The sequence below is a fragment of the Sminthopsis crassicaudata genome, chromosome 1 (genome assembly GCF_048593235.1).
Source record: "Sminthopsis crassicaudata isolate SCR6 chromosome 1, ASM4859323v1, whole genome shotgun sequence".
NCBI classification, from domain to species: Eukaryota; Metazoa; Chordata; class Mammalia; order Dasyuromorphia; family Dasyuridae; genus Sminthopsis; species Sminthopsis crassicaudata.
The window spans coordinates 139773817-139781401 of NC_133617.1; the positions used below are offsets into that span (position 1 = coordinate 139773817).

The 7585-nt window shown below is 37.3% G+C and overlaps 1 long non-coding RNA gene across 3 annotated transcripts in view; it reads left to right on the top strand.

The window, feature by feature from the left end:
- Window positions 1-4470, top strand: part of LOC141543098 (uncharacterized) — a 71496-nt gene extending 67026 nt beyond the window's left edge. For all 3 annotated transcript variants that reach the window (XR_012482329.1, XR_012482330.1, XR_012482331.1), the window contains one exon: window positions 692-4470. This is a non-coding gene — a long non-coding RNA (uncharacterized LOC141543098). The remainder of the gene's footprint in view (window positions 1-691) is intronic.
- The last annotated feature ends 3115 nt before the right edge of the window (window positions 4471-7585 follow it).

Consider the following 7585-nt stretch of genomic DNA (forward strand, 5'->3'; position numbering starts at 1 on the left):
AATCTTAAATATAAAAACCTGAGGTTTAGACATAGTTCTAAAACAGTTAGCAAGAGAAACACCCATGTACTCTCTGGGGCTCAGCCAAATTTTAAAATAGTAAGCCATATAGTCAGAAATTCATCTGTGTTCAAGTTGCATGAATTTAATTATGCAATTAATTATATTCAGTTTGAATTACAGTTACTCATTGATAAAAGCTTGCAAGCATGACACCTGGAGGCAGTCAGTTGTACAATGATAATGGCTGGCAGCTGGTGAGTCCTTACTGATCGCTGGGTCACGTGCTATTTATAAGGTTTTTTTAGCTTTGCTTTGTTTATGGCTAATTATCTCAGTCAAGGGGATGACCCTATCCTCATCTAAACTATATGGACCATATGTTGAATATTTGGAAATTATTTCATTTGAACTTTATAATCTGTAGAGATGGACTTTGCTGATTAATATCCCCCTTTTACAGATGAAACAGAATTAATCTGTCCAAGGTGGCACAACTATTAGGTGACAGTGAGAGTACACACCTTGTGACTCCATTAGTCCACTGTCTCCTCCCTCCAAACACTCCTATCTGGAGCATTCAACAATCACAGCTCAGATTTACAAATAGTACTTTATAATATGTCATTTAATCCTCACGGCAATTCTTTCGAGTAGACATTATTATTGTTGTTGTTATCCTCCTTTACAGATAAGAAAATTGGAGCTGACAGAGGATCCAGAATCACCCACCTACTGTGCACCCAAGTCAGGGTCTGAATCTAGGGCTTCCAGATCCTCGGGCCAGCCCAGGCCTCCGTCCACTTCACCCTTTGGTCCCAAAGTCTCACAAATGAACTTTCCAGTCCTCCCCTCCCTCTCAAGAAACCTTGTAGGAACAATTAATTCCATCCAAATTGGCCTCCAAGAGAGAGGATAATGCATGAATCAGGCACAGTGACAAACTGTCTCGGATGGTGTTCACCTGTGGGTTTTGAATTCCAATCATTTCACCACCAAACAGCCCCCCAATGCAGACAAAACAGCAGCTTCCCTCTGCAGGGAGGCTTGGCCCCGGATTCAGCCCTTCTCAATTCCTAAAGCACACACCCCGGCCTGCCTAGCCGCCTGCAGAAAGCGTCCACGGGCTCCAGACCAGTTGGCTATAGTTCTGTGGCTCGTGCGCCAGCTACCCGGGGAAGTCCGCTGCGCCCGTCCCAAACTGCTCAGGCCTTCGGTCTCTTCTCATGCTTGCAGCGAAGAATCCCAGCGGGGCCTGGATCTGTTCTGCAGAAGTGTGATACATCAGGAGAAAGGAAGGGGCGATGGGCACTGAAAAGGCTGCAGCAGAGCGCACCGGCCGCCAACGCTCGCCGAGACACAAAACTTTATGGCGCAAAGAAACCAAACGGATTTCTGACCCTCGGAAACAGTCTAGCTCTGAGACAAGGAAGAGCCCCGGGCCGGGACTAGAGCGTGGTGCCAGAGCGGAGCGGGCCGGGATCGGGGAGCCATGCCTCTCTTTGTAATGGGACTGAGAGAACTGGAGAGCCGGGGCCCCTACCCGGGTCACTCTCTCCTTATCTCCCGCCAAGTTTTTGCAAGCTTGGCAGGGTTGCATTCATGCATTCACCTGCTCCTCACCAGGAAATGCACGCTTTTGTAGAGGGGAGGAATTTATATATAAGAATGCAAATGAAGGGAAAATAGCGGACTGTTGACGGATTATGGGAAGGGCTAACTGGGCTGCCTCAGGAGCACCAGAAAGTCTGGTACCCTCCCCCTCCAGGGGGGAGGAGATGGTTAGAAAGGAAGGAATGCAAAACAAATGTCCCCAAAACCATGCTGCTAAAGATGAAGGGACCAGACCTGAGATTTCATTGCAAGAGGGAACTCCACTATGGAAGCAAATCAGCATTCTGCAATTTTCAGTCTTGTTTGGAGCACTCAGGGATTAAGGAACTTTTCCAAAGTCACACAACCAACTGCAATGTCGATTCTCCATCAACTATGCCCTACTGCCTTCCTACACTTGGAGAAAAACAAAAAGACCCGTATTTGCAAGCTCATTAAAATAATTTCCAGACTTGCCTTTCTCTAACATTTTAAAATCTCTAACATTTAAAATCTGGAGAGGAACTTAAAAGTCCTCTAGTCCCAATTATATTATTTTAGAGAGAAGAAAACTGAATAGTAATTTGCTAATGGCACAAGGTAAGAATTAATACTAGATAACATTTACATAAGAGTTTTTAAGTTTGAAAAGCTAGTACCTGTGCTATCTCATTTGATTCTCACAAATCTTATGAGGTCAGTGCTATTGTTATCCCATTTTACAGATGAGAAAATTAAAGCAGACAGATTAAATAACTTGATTATATTCATACAGACCCAGTAAGTGTCTGATATGAAGCAATATTTGAACTCATCCATCCAGAATCCAAAATTCTTTCCATTTCTTGACTCTACATACAGCTCTCTATTCATTATGTCTCTCAACCACCTCTAGATAGTAAGGGAGTGACTTAATCTCAGTTTCCTTTTCTGTAAGATGAAAAGGTTGGACTCCATGACCTTTAACATCTCTTCTAGCTCTAGATTTGGGTCTTTGAACAGCCAAAATCAAAGCCATAGGTGTCCACACATGTTCATGTGTTTTAGTGAAGCTAAAACTGAAGTGAAAACTGAAAACTAAAAAGCTAAAAAAAAAAAAAAGCTAAAAAACAGCTCCTCCTGTTGAGCCTTTTTACTACTAGTAAAGACTATTAATAAAGATTAGTTTATATCATTTTCCAGGCCATAGCAAATTAGAAGGAGGAGGAGGACATGACCACACTGGGAAAAGAGACATAAAAGCTCTACTTCATCTCATCTTTGTCTTGGTTATAATTGCTAAACCAACATTAAAGTGAAATAATGAAGTGTCTAGTCGTAGTCACAGTCACAGTAATAAGGAAACATGGGATGGATCTTTTTGTAGCATAAGGAATTGTCTGAAATTGGTTTGCAAGTTAAATTTCCCAATTTAAGATTACTTTATGCTTGATGTTATCAAGCAATGTGCATTTATTAAGTACCTACTATATGCCAACCATTGTTCTCAGTACAGGGACTAACAATGATAAAGACAAATTCTCCTGACCATAAGAAGTTTATATTCAAATTGTTTGCATCGGGGCACATTCTAGCTCTGCCATTTACCAACTGTGTGCTTTTGGGAAAGTTACTCAGCCATTCTGAGCTTCATCTTGGGTCATAAAATAATATTTAAGGATGATAATACTTTTACTGCCATACAAGATTATTGTGAGGACCAAATGAAGTAATGCCAATTATAAATTGTCAGCTTTTGTAATTTTTTTTTCAGATGTGTTCTTGTGTTGCATGGATCCAATTAATAAATTCAAGATAAATCTCTGTAATATCTACCTTAGTCACAGGAAGTAATTACAAAGAGAAAAACACATTTTGGTGTTAGGAGGAGCAGTTCTGTGTGACACTGAGCAGGTTGTTTCATATATTCTCTAGATTTCCTCCATTTTCTCAAATGTAAAATATATCTAAAGTTTCTTCTTGCTACAAACCCTATGATCTCTCTGTTAAGGTTCTATGACTAGTGTCTGCCAAGTGTTTTGAGTCTTTTAGATGTCATGTGTCCTGCTTATTAGCCAGAAACCTCTTTGAATGAGTGAAGAATGGGTGGTCTAATTTTTTCTCTTTGAGCTCTGAAAAGGGAACAATTTAATTCTAATGATCGTTTTTTAGAAAGAAGGTGGGTGCCCAAAGTTATCTTTTTATGTGAAAACTGACTCAGGGTGGTCAATTTTGAGGGCACAAGTTTGCCCCAAATGACTGCATCACATATGGAAATAGCATCCAGTTTCCTCTGCCCACTCTTGTGTCTCTGACTTTAAACACTATGTTCTTTATGACACAATACTGCCACCTGCTGACCAAAATGTGAAGCATCCTTTTACTGAAAACATTTGCTTATCACTTGAATTCCCAGATGAATGTTGTGTATGAAGGGGTAGTTAAGGCACAAATGTTCTAGAATCTACTAATGCCTATTGGGGTTTCTCAGTTTAGCGTGGACTCATGTCAACTCCAAATGCTTAAAAAATTTTATTTTGAATTCTGCTGCATTTTGCACTCCTTTTAAAACCAGAAATAGTTGTTGCAACTCTTTTTTTTTTTTTTTTCTGCACAGTAATCAAACTATCCACATGCCCAGCAAGTTCCCATTCCAGAAAGTTTGTAGCTATGTGACCCTGGACAAGTCACTTAACCTTGTTTGTCCATAAATGGTTTATGCAAGGAGATGGATTGAGAAGGAATTTATTGAGCTGTGTTGTTGGAGTCTTTTAACAATGCTAATTTTTTTTTTTTTTAAAGCATTGGGAATTAACATAAAATCAAGTTAAAATGAGAAACCCCACTAGATTCTATAACATGTGTGCCTTAGCTGACCTTTCATATACAATAGTTGTTACCTGCAAAAAAAAATATTGGATGATTTCAACATCAATTTATCCAAAAAGAATAGTCCAAGAAGGAAAACCAAGCCTTATTTTTAAAAACCCTTATTTTTTTATATTTCTTTATTTTTATACATATTTTTATACATGAAAATCATATATCATTTATCATAAACAAAGCTGAAAGAGGTCTTTTTTTTGTTTGTTTGTTTTTGAGGCAGGGGTTAAGTGACTTGCCCAGGGTCACACAGGTAGGAAGCATTAAGTGTCTGAGACCAAATTTGAACTCAGGTCCTCCTGAATTCAAGGTTAGTGCTCTATCCACTGCGCCACCTAGCTGCCCCTGAAAGAGGTCTTAGAGTCCATCTGAGTCAACATATGAAAGCAAGGTGAAAGTGGATGGAATTCATAGATTTCAATTTAAATCCTAGCTTTGTGGCCTACTTGTGGGGCCCTGCATAGGTCACACAACCCTAGAATTTAACTACTATGTCAGATGGGTTACAATAAATGTTGGTAGAAGTTCTCCTGCATATCTGTTACTCTTCCCATTTTTGTTGTTGCTATTGTTTAGTCATTTTTCAGCTAAATCTGACAAAGATACTGAGGTGATTTTCCTTGTCCTCCTCCAGTTCATTTTACAGAGGAGGAAACTGAGTTAGATAGGATTAATTGACTTGGCCATGGTCATACAGCTAACATGGCTTGAGAGTCTTAGCCTTGGAGTCCAGAAAATCTGAGTTCAAGTTCTTATGACACATATTTAACTGTGTGTTGAAGAGGTAAGTCTCAATGCCCTTAGAAAATTTATGACTTTAAGCTATAGATATGTTGTTGCTCTCACTAATCAATTAGCAAGAATTTATTAAGCACCTATTATGTACTAGATACTTGTTAATTATAGAGATATAAAGAAAAAAGGAAATACCTTTTGCTCTGAAGGAGTCTATAGTCTTAGGAGACAACATGTATGCATGTATGTTTGTATGTATGTGTTTTATATAAACATATGCAAAATATATGCACACACAACATAAATGCAGAATTAAATGTTTGGGGGAAAGCATGAGCAGCTGAGGAGATCAAAAATCTTTCAGAAAAAGTTTCAGTGTCAGGAATTTCCCATATCTGCTAGGCCTCCCAAATTATAAATTTAGCAGCCATCAACAAACATAGATATTCAAATAAATAAATATAAATTTTAATTGGACATGAAGTTATAAACTTTCATTATTTATAATTTCTTTTCTTTAAAAGTATGTATATTGCCTTTAATAAGCAAGTTCCAGAATTATCCTATTTATTTCCTGAACTTAAACTTGTTTCTTGGATATATTTTTCTGGATTTTGTTGCTAGTGGTGGTGGTGGTGGTGGTAGTAGTAGTAGTGGTAGTAGTAGTAACAAAACGGGAGTCAGAATGTGAATTCTTATGGTGTATAATAATATTGCATGGATATATCACAATTTGTCTAGCCATATCCCAAGCATCCTATGCTAGGAATATTTTGGTTCAAATAGATCTTTTTTCCTCCATCACTCTTATATGAATAAAATGTGAAGTTTTGGTATCACTGGGTCAGAGGGTATGGACAATTTGAATAATCATTCTTTTTTATATTGTATCATTTTACATTAATTTTAATGCACATTTATGAATAATTTTGGGAGAAAAAAATCAGAACAAAAGTGAAAAACCACAAGAAAAAAAAAACAGAAGAAAAAGAAAAAAATGAGCATAGCATATATTGATTTACATTCAGTCTCCATAGTTCTCTCTTGGATGTACTTGGCATTTTCCATCCAAAATTTTTCAGGATTGCCTTGGATTACTGAACCACTGAAAAGAATCAAATCTGTCATAGTTGATCATTGCACAATTTTGCTGTTACTATGTGCAATGTATTCTTGGTTCTGCTTGTTTGCTCAGCATCAATTTGTATAAATCTTTCCAGGCTTTTCTAAAGTTAGCTTGTTCATTATTTCTTATAGAACAATAATATTCCATTACTTTCATATACCATAATTTATTCAGCCAATCCCCTATTGATAGCCATCCACTCAATCTCCAATTCTTTGCCACCACAAAAAAAGCTACTACAAACATCTTTGTATATGTGGGTCCTTTTCCCTCCTTTATGATTTCCTTAGGATACAGAGCCAGTAGTGAGACTAGACTGCTGGATCAAAGGGTATGCACAGTTTGATGGCCCTTTGAGCACAGTTCCAAATGGCTCTCCAGAATGGTTGTATCATTTCACTCTCTATCAACAATGCATTAGTGTCCCAGTTTTCCCACAACCCTTCCAACTTTTATCATTATCTTTTTCTGTCATTTCGGTCAATCTGAGAGGCATGAGATAGTACCTCAAAGTTGCTTTGATTTGGATTTCTCTAATCAATAGTGATTTAAAGCATTTTTTCATATGACCATAAATAACTTTAATTTCATCATCTTAAAAATCTTTGTTCATATCTTTTGATGAACAATCATTCTTTCAGTCAACACTTTTGTTGTTCTATCTCTAGAAAGGGATTCTGAGATCTGTCATTTACCTTTTTTTACTTTTAAAAAATTTCATAGGTTTTCTTCAAAAATTAAGGACATACAATACCAACATCTTTACAATGTTATTGTTACTGTATAAATTGTTCTCCTGGTTCTTTATTTTGAATCAATTCATCTAAGTCTTCCCAGATTTTTTTGAAACCATCCCTTCATTATTTTTTGCAGCACAATAAATATCCCATCACATTCATATAGCATAAATTGTTCACCCATTCTCCAGCTGATGAGTATCCCTTTAGTTTCCAATTCTTTGCTATCACAAAAGTGCTGCTATATGTATTTTTTGTCCATATAGGTTCTTTTCTTTATTATTTATCTTCTTGGAATATGGTGTTCAGACCCAAAAAATATTTTGAAAATTATCTTTCAATAGAATTGTCTTTCTTAGTAACCATAATCCTATATTTAGGGCAACTATATGGTGCAGTGGTTAGAGTGCTAGACTGAGAGGCAGGAAGATTCATCTTCATTTGTTCAAATCCAGCTTCAGACACTTATTAGCTATATGTCCCCGGACAAGTCACTTAACCCTTTTTTATCTCAGTTTCTTCATCTGTAAAA